The following is a 10,462-nucleotide window of genomic DNA, read 5'->3' on the forward strand; positions in this document are numbered from 1 at the left end:
CCCGATCGGGTTCGGGTAAAACGGGGAGGCTTTTTCGGATTTTTAAGGCGGGTTCGGGTAAACCGAAACCCACCTATTTTTAATCGGATCGGGTTCGGTTTTTAAAACCAAACCCGATTAACCCGATCGGGTACCCGAATTAAAAGGGGCAAAAATTGAAAGGGTTTACCGTTTATGAACTCGTTCTCCCTCTCTCTCAGACTAGTTCCCTCTCTCTCAAACTAGTTCTCTCTTCCCTCTGCGTCTGATTCTCACCCTTCCCAGCCAGTTAGCCACTCGCAAGTCGCCGTCGCTCTTCTCCCTTCCCAGCCAGTCTACCACCACTCGTGAGTCGCTGTCGTTTGCTGACATTGCTGTTACTCTGTCTACACATCTTTTCCAAGATCCAATTTTGAATTAGGGTTCCTTGAATCTTCAACTATAGTCTACATGGGGTTGTAAAAATTATCTACTCTATATTTTCAATTTTTGAAGAAAGTTTTCTACAATTGGTTTAAGGGCATTACGGGTTTTAGGCTTTTAGAATTTAGATAATGAGTTTCAGGGCATTACTGTACGAAATTGCTAATTGCTAATTGACAAACTATTGTAGAGTTGTTTTGTGTTGATGATGGGAATACAAATTGACTGATACTTGATATATATTCTTGTTTCTTGAATGAGTAATGTCTATAGATTTTGATAGTTGATGAAATGGTGTGTTTGAACATCCTGGAAACTGGATCAAAGTTTAGAAGTGTGTTTATTTACATATCCCCTCAATTTTATAAATAGAAGCTAAATGAAAACTATTTAATGTAACAATACAAACTGTCAGGATGTGTATGTAGTAAGAATTTAAGATCATAAAAAACTATTAACTGTGTGTATATTTTCATTTATTTTCTGTGTATATGTATTTGTGATTTTTAATCTAGTTCAATGCCTGTGACTGTTCTTGTGTGGAAATGAGAGATAAGAAAGAGAGTGCAGATATGAGCATCCATATAGAGCGAGTAGGAGTTAATGTAAACAATTCAAAAAGTAATGCAAGTTTCCAGTTGTAGTTTTTCCCTATGTTTTCTCGATTAAACAAGAATTATTTGGGGTTAGTTGTGCTTTACATTACATCAACTGTTCGAGACTTTGAGTATATATCTCAGATTCTCAAACATGATTTTATATATCCATAATCTTATATTCTCAGACTATCTTGTGTATCATAATTCTTACATGTGGATGTGTGTATATGTATTTGTGATTTTTAATCTAGTTCAATGCCTGTGACTGTTCTTGTGTGGAAATGAGAGATAAGAAAGAGAGTGCAGATATGAGCATCCATATAGAGCGAGTAGGAGTTAATGTAAACAATTCAAAAAGTAATGCAAGTTTCCAGTTGTAGTTTTTCCCTATGTTTTCTCGATTAAACAAGAATTATTTGGGGTTAGTTGTGCTTTACATTACATCAACTACTGTTCGAGTTGAGTATATATCTCAGATTCTCAAACATGATTTTATATATCCATAATCTTATATTCTCAGACTATCTTGTGTATCATAATTCTTACATGTGGATGTTTTAATCTTACAGATGTCAAATTCTCAATCTCAATCTTCACCTACTGTAGACTTATCAGATGCTCAAGATCGAGGCATAAATATGAACATGGTTTATAATCAGGTCAGTGGTGATCATGTTGATAATCTTGACTTTGATATTGATAAGGGTATGGATAATATGTCAGAGGATTAGGACGATTTTCCACTTGATTCTAAGAAAAAAAAAAGAGGGTAGTGACTTCTAGATCACCTTGGTGGGATCATTTTCATAAATTTTACTATGAAAAGGATAAAGTACAAAAGGCTAGATGTAAGTATTGTAGTAAGAAAATCAAAGCCGATCCAAAAGTACATGGAACTAGGCCTCTAAAGAACCACTTTGAATCCTGCAAGAATAAACCTCATGATGTTTCCACCAATCAGACGAGATTGTCTTTTCAATCAATTCATTTAGGCGAAAAAGAGGCCCCTCTTACTTTGAATCCTGCAAGAATAAACCTCATGATGTTTCCACCAATCAGACGAGATTGTCTTTTCAATCAATTCATTTAGGCGAAAAAGAGGCCCCTCTTATCAATTGGAGATTTGATCAAGAGAAAATTAGAGAGGCTTTGTCTTATATGTTGGTTGTAGATGAGCTCCCATTTAAAATGGTTTAGAATTCTAGATTTAGACATTTCATGTCGGTGGCTTGTCCAATGTTTGCTATTCCATCAAGAAGGACAATAATAAAAGACATTTTCCATATGTATGTCAGTGAAAGAGCAAAATTTAAGTCATTTATTAAAAATCATGCTCAAAGGGTTTGCATTACAACAGACACTTGGACATCTATTCAGAAAGTCAATTACATGTGTCTTACTGCTCATTTTATTGATGATGATTGGAATTTACATAAGAGAATTTTGAACTTTTATCCAATTATTGGACACAAAAGTGAAGAAGTTAGTAGAGGTGTTGAGAAATATTTGCTTGAATGGGGTATTGATAGAATTTTTACGATTACTGTTGATAATGCATCTTCTAATGATGGAGCTATGGTTCACTTGAAAAAGAAACTTGAAAACTGGGGTCAAAATATTTTAGGTGGAAAATATGTGCATCTGAGGTGTATGGCACATATAATCATCCTTGTGGTTTATGATGGTTTGAAAGGGAAGGATGAGCATGAGACAATATCTCGTATTAGAGGGGCAGTTAGGTACGTGAGAAACTCTCCGGCTAGGTACAAAAAATTTCAAAAATGCGCTGAATTTATGGAAACAAAAAAGTTATTGTCTCTTGATGTACCTACCAGTTGGAACTCTACCTACTTGATGTTAGAAGCTGTGATATGTCTTAAAAGGGCATTTGATGCTTATGAAGATATAGATCTTGCATATAAGACTGATCTTTCAAAGAAACCATTTGATGGGGTTCCTATTGAATCCGACTGGGATAGGGCAAAGATGCTATTGAAGTTTTTGAAGCACTTTTACAATCTCACATTGTGCATTTCCGGTTCTTCATATGTCACATCTAATATTGTGTTTCATGAAATATGTGAAGTTGATTTGCTTCTCCGAAGATGGTTGAATAGTGATGATGTTGAATTAAGTGATATGGCAAGAAAAATGAAAGAAAAATTTGATAAGTATTGGGGATCAATTGAAAAGATGAATATAGTTTTGTATTATGGTGTGATACTTGATCCACGTCACAATTTGGGGTTTGTAGAATTTTTCTTTGATAAATTATATGGTGGTATTGGACAAAGTGATGCAATGAAAGAGAGAGTACGGGATGGTCTTCATGTTATATGGTGGTATTGGACAAAGTGATGCAATGAAAGAGAGAGTACGGGATGGTCTTCATGAGTTGTTCAATAAATTACAAGTTAAGATATGGCCACACTCTTCAAGGAACTTTAGAAAGCCCGGTTCATCGTCTAGTCGTGTTTCTTCATCTTCTTCCTCATCAAAGGAAATGTTTATGCATGATGAATAGAACGAGACTTGCAGGTTTTCTTTACAACAAGAGTACATGTTGTACATGACAGGAGGAAAAGATCACGTAAAATCAGAGTTAGAGAAGTATCTCAGTGAGGATGTCGAAGAGTATAGGGAAAAGTTTGATATATTAAAATGGTGGAAAGTGAATTCTCAGAGGTTTCCGATTCTCTCAAAGATGGCTCGAGATATATTGGCAGTTCCTATCTCAACTGTTGCTTCAGAGGCCACATTTAGCACTGGTGGTCAAGTTCTTGATGCATTTAGGAGCTCACTATCTCTTAAAATTGTTCAAGCTATTATTTGTGCTCAAGATTGGATCCGTAAAGATTCCAAGCCAATAAGTATAGAAGAAGATTTAAGTGAAATTGAAATGTTTGAGCAAGGTACTTTTTATTTTTTCTTTTGTTTTGTTTTATATTAAATTCTATATATTTTTATTTATATAAATCTCAATTCATTTTTTTTTTGTTTGTTTTCTTGTAGAGCTGACAAAATTGGGAGTTGATTCAACCATAATTGATATTGGACTGGACTACTTTGGAGTTTGGACTATTTTGGATCGAGTACTTCACATGTAATTGTAAATTAATGATTAGAATGTAATGACTTGATGGATTATTTTGTTCATGTTGTTTGCTAATGATGTTTGCTAATGACTTGATGGTTGATGTGGGTTGTCCTCTGTTGATTTCTTTTGATACTCGTGTATTGGAATTGATTGCTTTGGGGGTTCATGGGTAAAAGTTTTGATCTTGGGATGTAAAATTGATGATCGGCGAGTTAATAGTTTGTGGGTTTGTTTGTGATATACGTGTTGACGTTTTCTTTAGATCCCTGTGGGACTGAACTGTTTCTCCTGGATAATGTTGTACGATATTGTTTGAACAGAATTTACAGTTTTTGTAACATTGATGTCATAGGATTTTTGTGTTTCGTTTTTCTTCTGTGGTCTTGATGTTATACAATAAGAGGAGTATGATTCTTGTTCTTGTTGATGGATTTTTGTAGAGAGTGTTTTGTTTGAGGTTTATGCTGCAGTATGTTTCTTTAGGTGTCAAGCATTAGGCCGGTTTATTGGTTTCATTGTTTCAGTATCTCTGTGGCTGTGAAATTTGTTCATACTTTGCAGTTGGTGTGCATGGTGAGTTTTAGATATTGTGCACCTAATTAACTATTCCTCCAGTTAGATGAAAAACATGGCTTGTCCTTGGGGTAAATGAAAAAAAATTGCATAAAATTACCCGAAACCCGACTGCCGGGTACCCGAATCCGACGGGTACCCGACTAATCGGGTACCCGCCTTACTCGGGTTCGGGTTAACACTACCCGACGAGTCGGGTACCCGACCTGATAAACCCGAACTCGATAAACCCGACCCGATGCCCACCCCTACCTTGGACACCCATTAAGGCTCAGGTCCTAGTTGATTTCCTCTATGAAATGACAAGTCCTTCCCGAGAGGAATCCCCCACCAAGGAAGTATGGTTGCTCCATGACGGGTCAGCCACCTCATAATGGAGCGGAGCTGGTATAGTCATCACATCCCATCAAGGGGAAGATATGGAATTTGCTGTAAAAATTTAACTTCCAAAGCCTCAAATAATGAAGTCAAATACAAGCCTCTTGAAACTGGCATGAGAATGGCTCACAAAGTCGGAGCCAAATACCTGATCGCTTATTCAGATTCCCAATTTGTGGTGAGACAGATGGACAAAATATATGAAGCTAAAGAAGACAACATGGTGCAATATCTACATCAAATAGAAGAATTAAAGATGAAGTTTGAAAGCTTCTAACTTATACAAATTCTTAGGAAAGAAAATACCAAGGTGGATTACTTATCCAAGTTGGGAAGTGCCTTGGATGACTGCGGAACCTGATGACTATACAACATTTGCTAAGGTCCAGAACCCCCTAGAGGTGCAAACTATCCTCCCCATGGAGGACTAGAGATCACCCATAGTAGCTTGGTTGAGAGAAGGACATCTCTTGGAGAATAGATGGGAGACTGCTAGATTGAAGGTCCGAGCATCCTGCTTCTTAATGCAGGGGGACTTCTTATACAAAAAATCCTTCACACATCCTCTACTAAAATGATTGTCCTGAGAAGAAGACTTACATGTACTGAAAGAGATTCATAGTGGGTATTGTGGAGCCCATGCAGGAACAGGGGCTCTAGCTAACAAAACTCTAAGGGCTGACTACTTCTGGTTCACAATGAAAGAAGATGCCAAACGAGTGTGTAAGTCGATGTGAACGATGCCAAAAATACTCTACTCTTATACATTAGCCGGCGGAATCTCTCATCGTCATGTTCTCGCCCTGCCCCTTCTCCCAGTGGGGCATGGACATAGTGGGACCTTTTTTCTTGGCCCCGAGTCAGAGAAGTTCCTCATAGTAGCTATTGATTATTTTAATGGGTAGAGGCAGAGCCCCTTGCACAAATTACGGAAGGAGAAGTTATGAAATTTGTGAGGAAAAATATCATCTGCCGCTTTAGGCTGCCACAAAACATAAATTAAAACAGCGACCGACAATTCCAAGGATGAAAAGCACAAGATTGGTGCAAGAATTTGCACATCAAGCAGACATTTACTTTAGTAGCTCACCCACAGGTAAATGGACAAGTAGAAGTTACTAATCGCATACTGGTACCAGGGATCAAAAGAAGATTACATCATGCAGGTGGAAATTGGGTTGAAGAGTTAACTAGTGTCTAGTGGGCATTCAAACCACCTCTAGAGATTCTATAGGCGAAAGTCCGTTCACCTTGGTATATGGAATGGAGGCTACCATCCTTGCTGAACTGGAAATGCCATCTCATAGGATTTCATATTACCTATAGGAAAACAACACTGCACTTCTCAAGGAAAACCTTGACCTCCGGGAAGAATTAAGGGAAAAAGCTTTTCTTTGCATATAGAGATACAAAAACATGATGGTCAATGCTTACAAAAAAAGGGTAAAAACCCGTAGTTTTCAAGTAGGGGGCTTAGTCCTTTGAAGGGTGGATAGCCTAAAACCCGTAGGAAAACTAGATCTCAACTGGGAAGGGCCATGTAAGGTCATGGGTATGTTAGATCATAGAGCATATAAATTTGAAGACGGAGAAGGTCGCCCCTTGACTAGGCCCTAGAACGTGCATAATCTCAAAAGATTCTATCTATGAGACATCCTCCTAAAAGCTAAGCCCTGCCACCTAGGCAGGCATCCCTCTAAAAAATATGCCCTACCACCCCAGGCAGCCATCCCCTAAAATATTAATCCTTGCTCTTCAGGTAGGCAGCTCTCGAAAAAATAATCCCTGCCCTCTAGGTAGATATTTTCCTCAAAAGCAAACCTTGTCTTACACCAAACTTCAGGAAGAGCATTGTCATAGAAACATAAAAAATTATAGACAAGTATGGAACAATTCTACAGAATATGTGGGGTCCAACCCTCAAAGTAAATATAGGCAAAGAAGAGATGAATGCAATAGTAGGTCTTTAGCTAAATCGACTAAGAATAGTCATAAACTACAATTTTCAAAAACAAAAAAGTAGAAAAATTGTTTCATCCCCATCTCATGATGAAGGGAAAAAGAGCACATAAAAAGAAATCATTTTAAGAAGTACAGATCACTTTTACCCCGCATGCTCGACTTTCTTAATGTTCTTGCTAGTTTCTTGCACAGACAAAGGACGGGTTCCTTTAGCAGCAGGCCCTTCAGAGAGGTTGGAGGTGTCTCCAATAACAGGCTTAGAGGGATCCCCTTTAGAAGCATCCGCTAGGACAGTTGCTGGTGTGTCCGTAGAGGGAGGGGGACGTTGTACCTCCGGCTCAACCCCCTTCCCCCCGGGTATATGATCTGAATCATCATTTGAAAAATATTTTTGAGAGAGCTCAAATAGTTTAGAAAAAATCTCATTAAGGAGGAATAAGAAGCGAGCACATGGATTACCTGAATCAACTAGGGGGTCTCAGTAGTAGGCCCAGGAATATCAGCAAAGGGGTTGGAGACACTATCTACAGCCGCCTCAAAGCTAAAAAAAAGAGGCTTCCTCATGTAGCGGAGGGTATCTTTTAGTTGTGAACTGTTTCTTACAGGCCTAAAAACTATGCTATAGGAAAGGCGCAACTAGCCTCACCACTTCTCCCTAAAAATCTTTCGATTTGGTACTCAAGAAGGCGACTCTGCCAATAAGTTTCCAGATAACACTGCCCTTCTTTAGTATAGGGGAAGTCCAAACGACCCCAGTTTGTTTATTTCATTAGCTCCTTCAAATGGCTCTCCGTGAGGGCTAGGAGTCCTTCTATAGTTTCTTGGCCTACATTTCAACTTGTTGATATCTACTCCCTACCTCATTTTTTGCCTCTTTTAACTTGATTACCTCAACCACCAGACACTCCATACGGTCCTCCAGTTTTTGCTTTTGGACGTCCCCTTGAAGTGGGGGAAGGTATTACCTGGGGGTATGAAAGAAGCTCCCCCACAGCATGGCTACTCGGGGATAGAAAAATGTGCATAAGTCTAAATATGAGAGCTAAATAATTTGAGGAATATCACGAAGAAAATAATCGAACTGTTGACCTTAGCCACACTAGAGGATAATAGCTTGTCCACCTCCTCCTTTGACAGAGCAAATAAGAGTCGTTTGTCACCACAAGTAGACACCTCCTTTAGCGATTGTAAAGACTCCCCTCAGGTAGCAAATGTGGAGGCTTTGTAGATGAGCTCCTACATTACGAGGAGGTGGGGAGTAACAACGATGTGCGTGGAACCTGAAGGAAGTGCTGGAGAAGGATGGTTCAAAGAACTTACCCGGGCATGTTTAGAAGACCCCCCTAGACCCACAAGAGCTGGCCTATTCCTTTAAGGCCACTAGAAACAGGTGTTCATCTAGGGTCTCTGGAAGCAGGTGTTCCTCTAGGGACCTTGGAGGAAGGGGTGGCAGCAGAACAACCCAGTCTTCTTAGAGTAGCTTGACAAACATTATCCTTTCTGCAAAGTACACAAAATGGCATCAAGATTCCATGACTGAAAAGTCAAGAAGGAAAAAAAACACGCGGACAATGTGAATACCCAAAGGTTCTCCCAAAGGGGCAGCACAAGGACTCAATTTGAAATGATGTAGAAGTTTCTCATCTATCAAGCTTTTATAGTCATAAGGTTTATCATTTAACTCCTCCAAAAGGAGAGAGATCGTGGTAGTCCTATCTTTTAAAGCAAAGGGAATAACAAGTTGAAGATCATGGATCTACTAGTGAAGGAGAGCCCATCGTTGAGGAGGCAAAACATAAAAACAACCACCCTTCTAGCTTTTAAGTGAATTAGGAGCAAGCAAAAATCCCCAAGTTTGGAACGCTTTAAATAACAACATTGAAAGAAGATCTCCCTGGAAACGGGGGCAAAATTAAACTTAAAGACTATAGCAAAACTAGCCATCAAACTAAAGGAGTTAGGAACTAGTTGGTTAAGAGGGACCCGAAAAAGATAGGCAACCTCTTCATAGAAACCAGGGATAGGAAAACAGAGGCTAGGCCAGAGTTGGGTGGTGAGAAACACAGATAGTTAGGAAATGGAGAGTCAGAGTGACTATAGGGAGAGGGAACATAAATAGTATAATCAGGGGGAATGCCAAACTCCTCCATCAAACGACGGACGTCAGCCAACTTAAGAGAGGTAGGGTCCAGTGCCCCACAAATGCACAAACCTCCCTCTCCTCCTCATCACTCACTTCCTCTGGTTCATCCCTTTATTCCTCTCTAGGGGAAGAACCCTCCTCTTCCTCATTCTCCCCCGTGTCTTTCCCTTCTCCCTATGAAGATTCATATAAGATGACGAGTGGTGGCAACAGCCTGCTTTAGGCTCCACCTCAGGCATTGGTAAAAGCGAACAAGGTTAGGCCCATTCTCCAAGAAGTAACCTCAGAAGGATTATCGCCTGCCAACCTCTCTCCTATAAACCTCATAGATGTTCGTCCGAAAAAACCATTAATAGAGAAGAAATGCACACAAAAAACTAAAGGAAAAAGAATGGAAGGAAAAGAAGGAGCAAGATGAAGGAACTTAGAAGCACAGAATAGCTAACAAAATGATAAGGAAGAAGACTTTCTCTAGATCATGGTGGGGTAAGAAAAGAGAAAATTTTGTAGAAGAATGAGGAGAAGGTGGGTGGTTAACCTTTTTGAAGCACAAATAACCACCTCTCATTGGGCGGTTACCAAGAGTATGGGGTGTGCGGGAAGGCAGTTACCAGCACCCCTCCCCCCTAGGCACATGAAAAGATGGCTAGACTAGGGCTTAGCCTTCAAATCAAGACTGACAAGTAGTAAATCACAAAGCCCAAGAATAAGGCCTTTTAAGTTTTTTCTCGATAGCGATAAATTGCATAGATAAATAAACGTGTACAAATGTACAATACAATCAATTAGAGGGTTCCGATGTATGGGACCAAGGCATCCTCCATAATCTAAACACCACTGTAGTACTAACATTAACTAATAAATCAGTACTAACAATCTTATGTTTAATCTCCTCGACAACTATACGAGTTAAAGAGTTAGTCGATTGCCAAAGCTATTGGAATCTCCAATGATTACGCTCTTGCCAAATGTGATAGACAAATGCTGCCAATAGTGTTCTGTATGCCGCGTTAACGTCCTCTCCATTTCTTTGACGCCTAAAGAATGTCCACATCCCAATTACAACAAGACCAAGAAAACCGCATCTGCATATTGAAAGAGTCGAAGCATTAGCGTGAAAACCAACAACTGAAAAATAGATGGTTATGTGTTTTAGGTTGTCTAAGGACTAGTCAATTTTCCCTCGGAGACGTACGGAGGTCTCTTTCAAATACCATCCTCCCTGAAGGAATGAGGAAGCTCCCACTCCCTAGAAGAACCTCCTACTCCGAGAAGGAGCAAGTGGACCTCCCCCTCAAAGTTGGGGGG

The sequence above is a fragment of the Sesamum indicum genome, linkage group LG16 (genome assembly GCF_000512975.1).
Source record: "Sesamum indicum cultivar Zhongzhi No. 13 linkage group LG16, S_indicum_v1.0, whole genome shotgun sequence".
In the NCBI taxonomy this organism is placed as follows: domain Eukaryota; kingdom Viridiplantae; phylum Streptophyta; class Magnoliopsida; order Lamiales; family Pedaliaceae; genus Sesamum; species Sesamum indicum.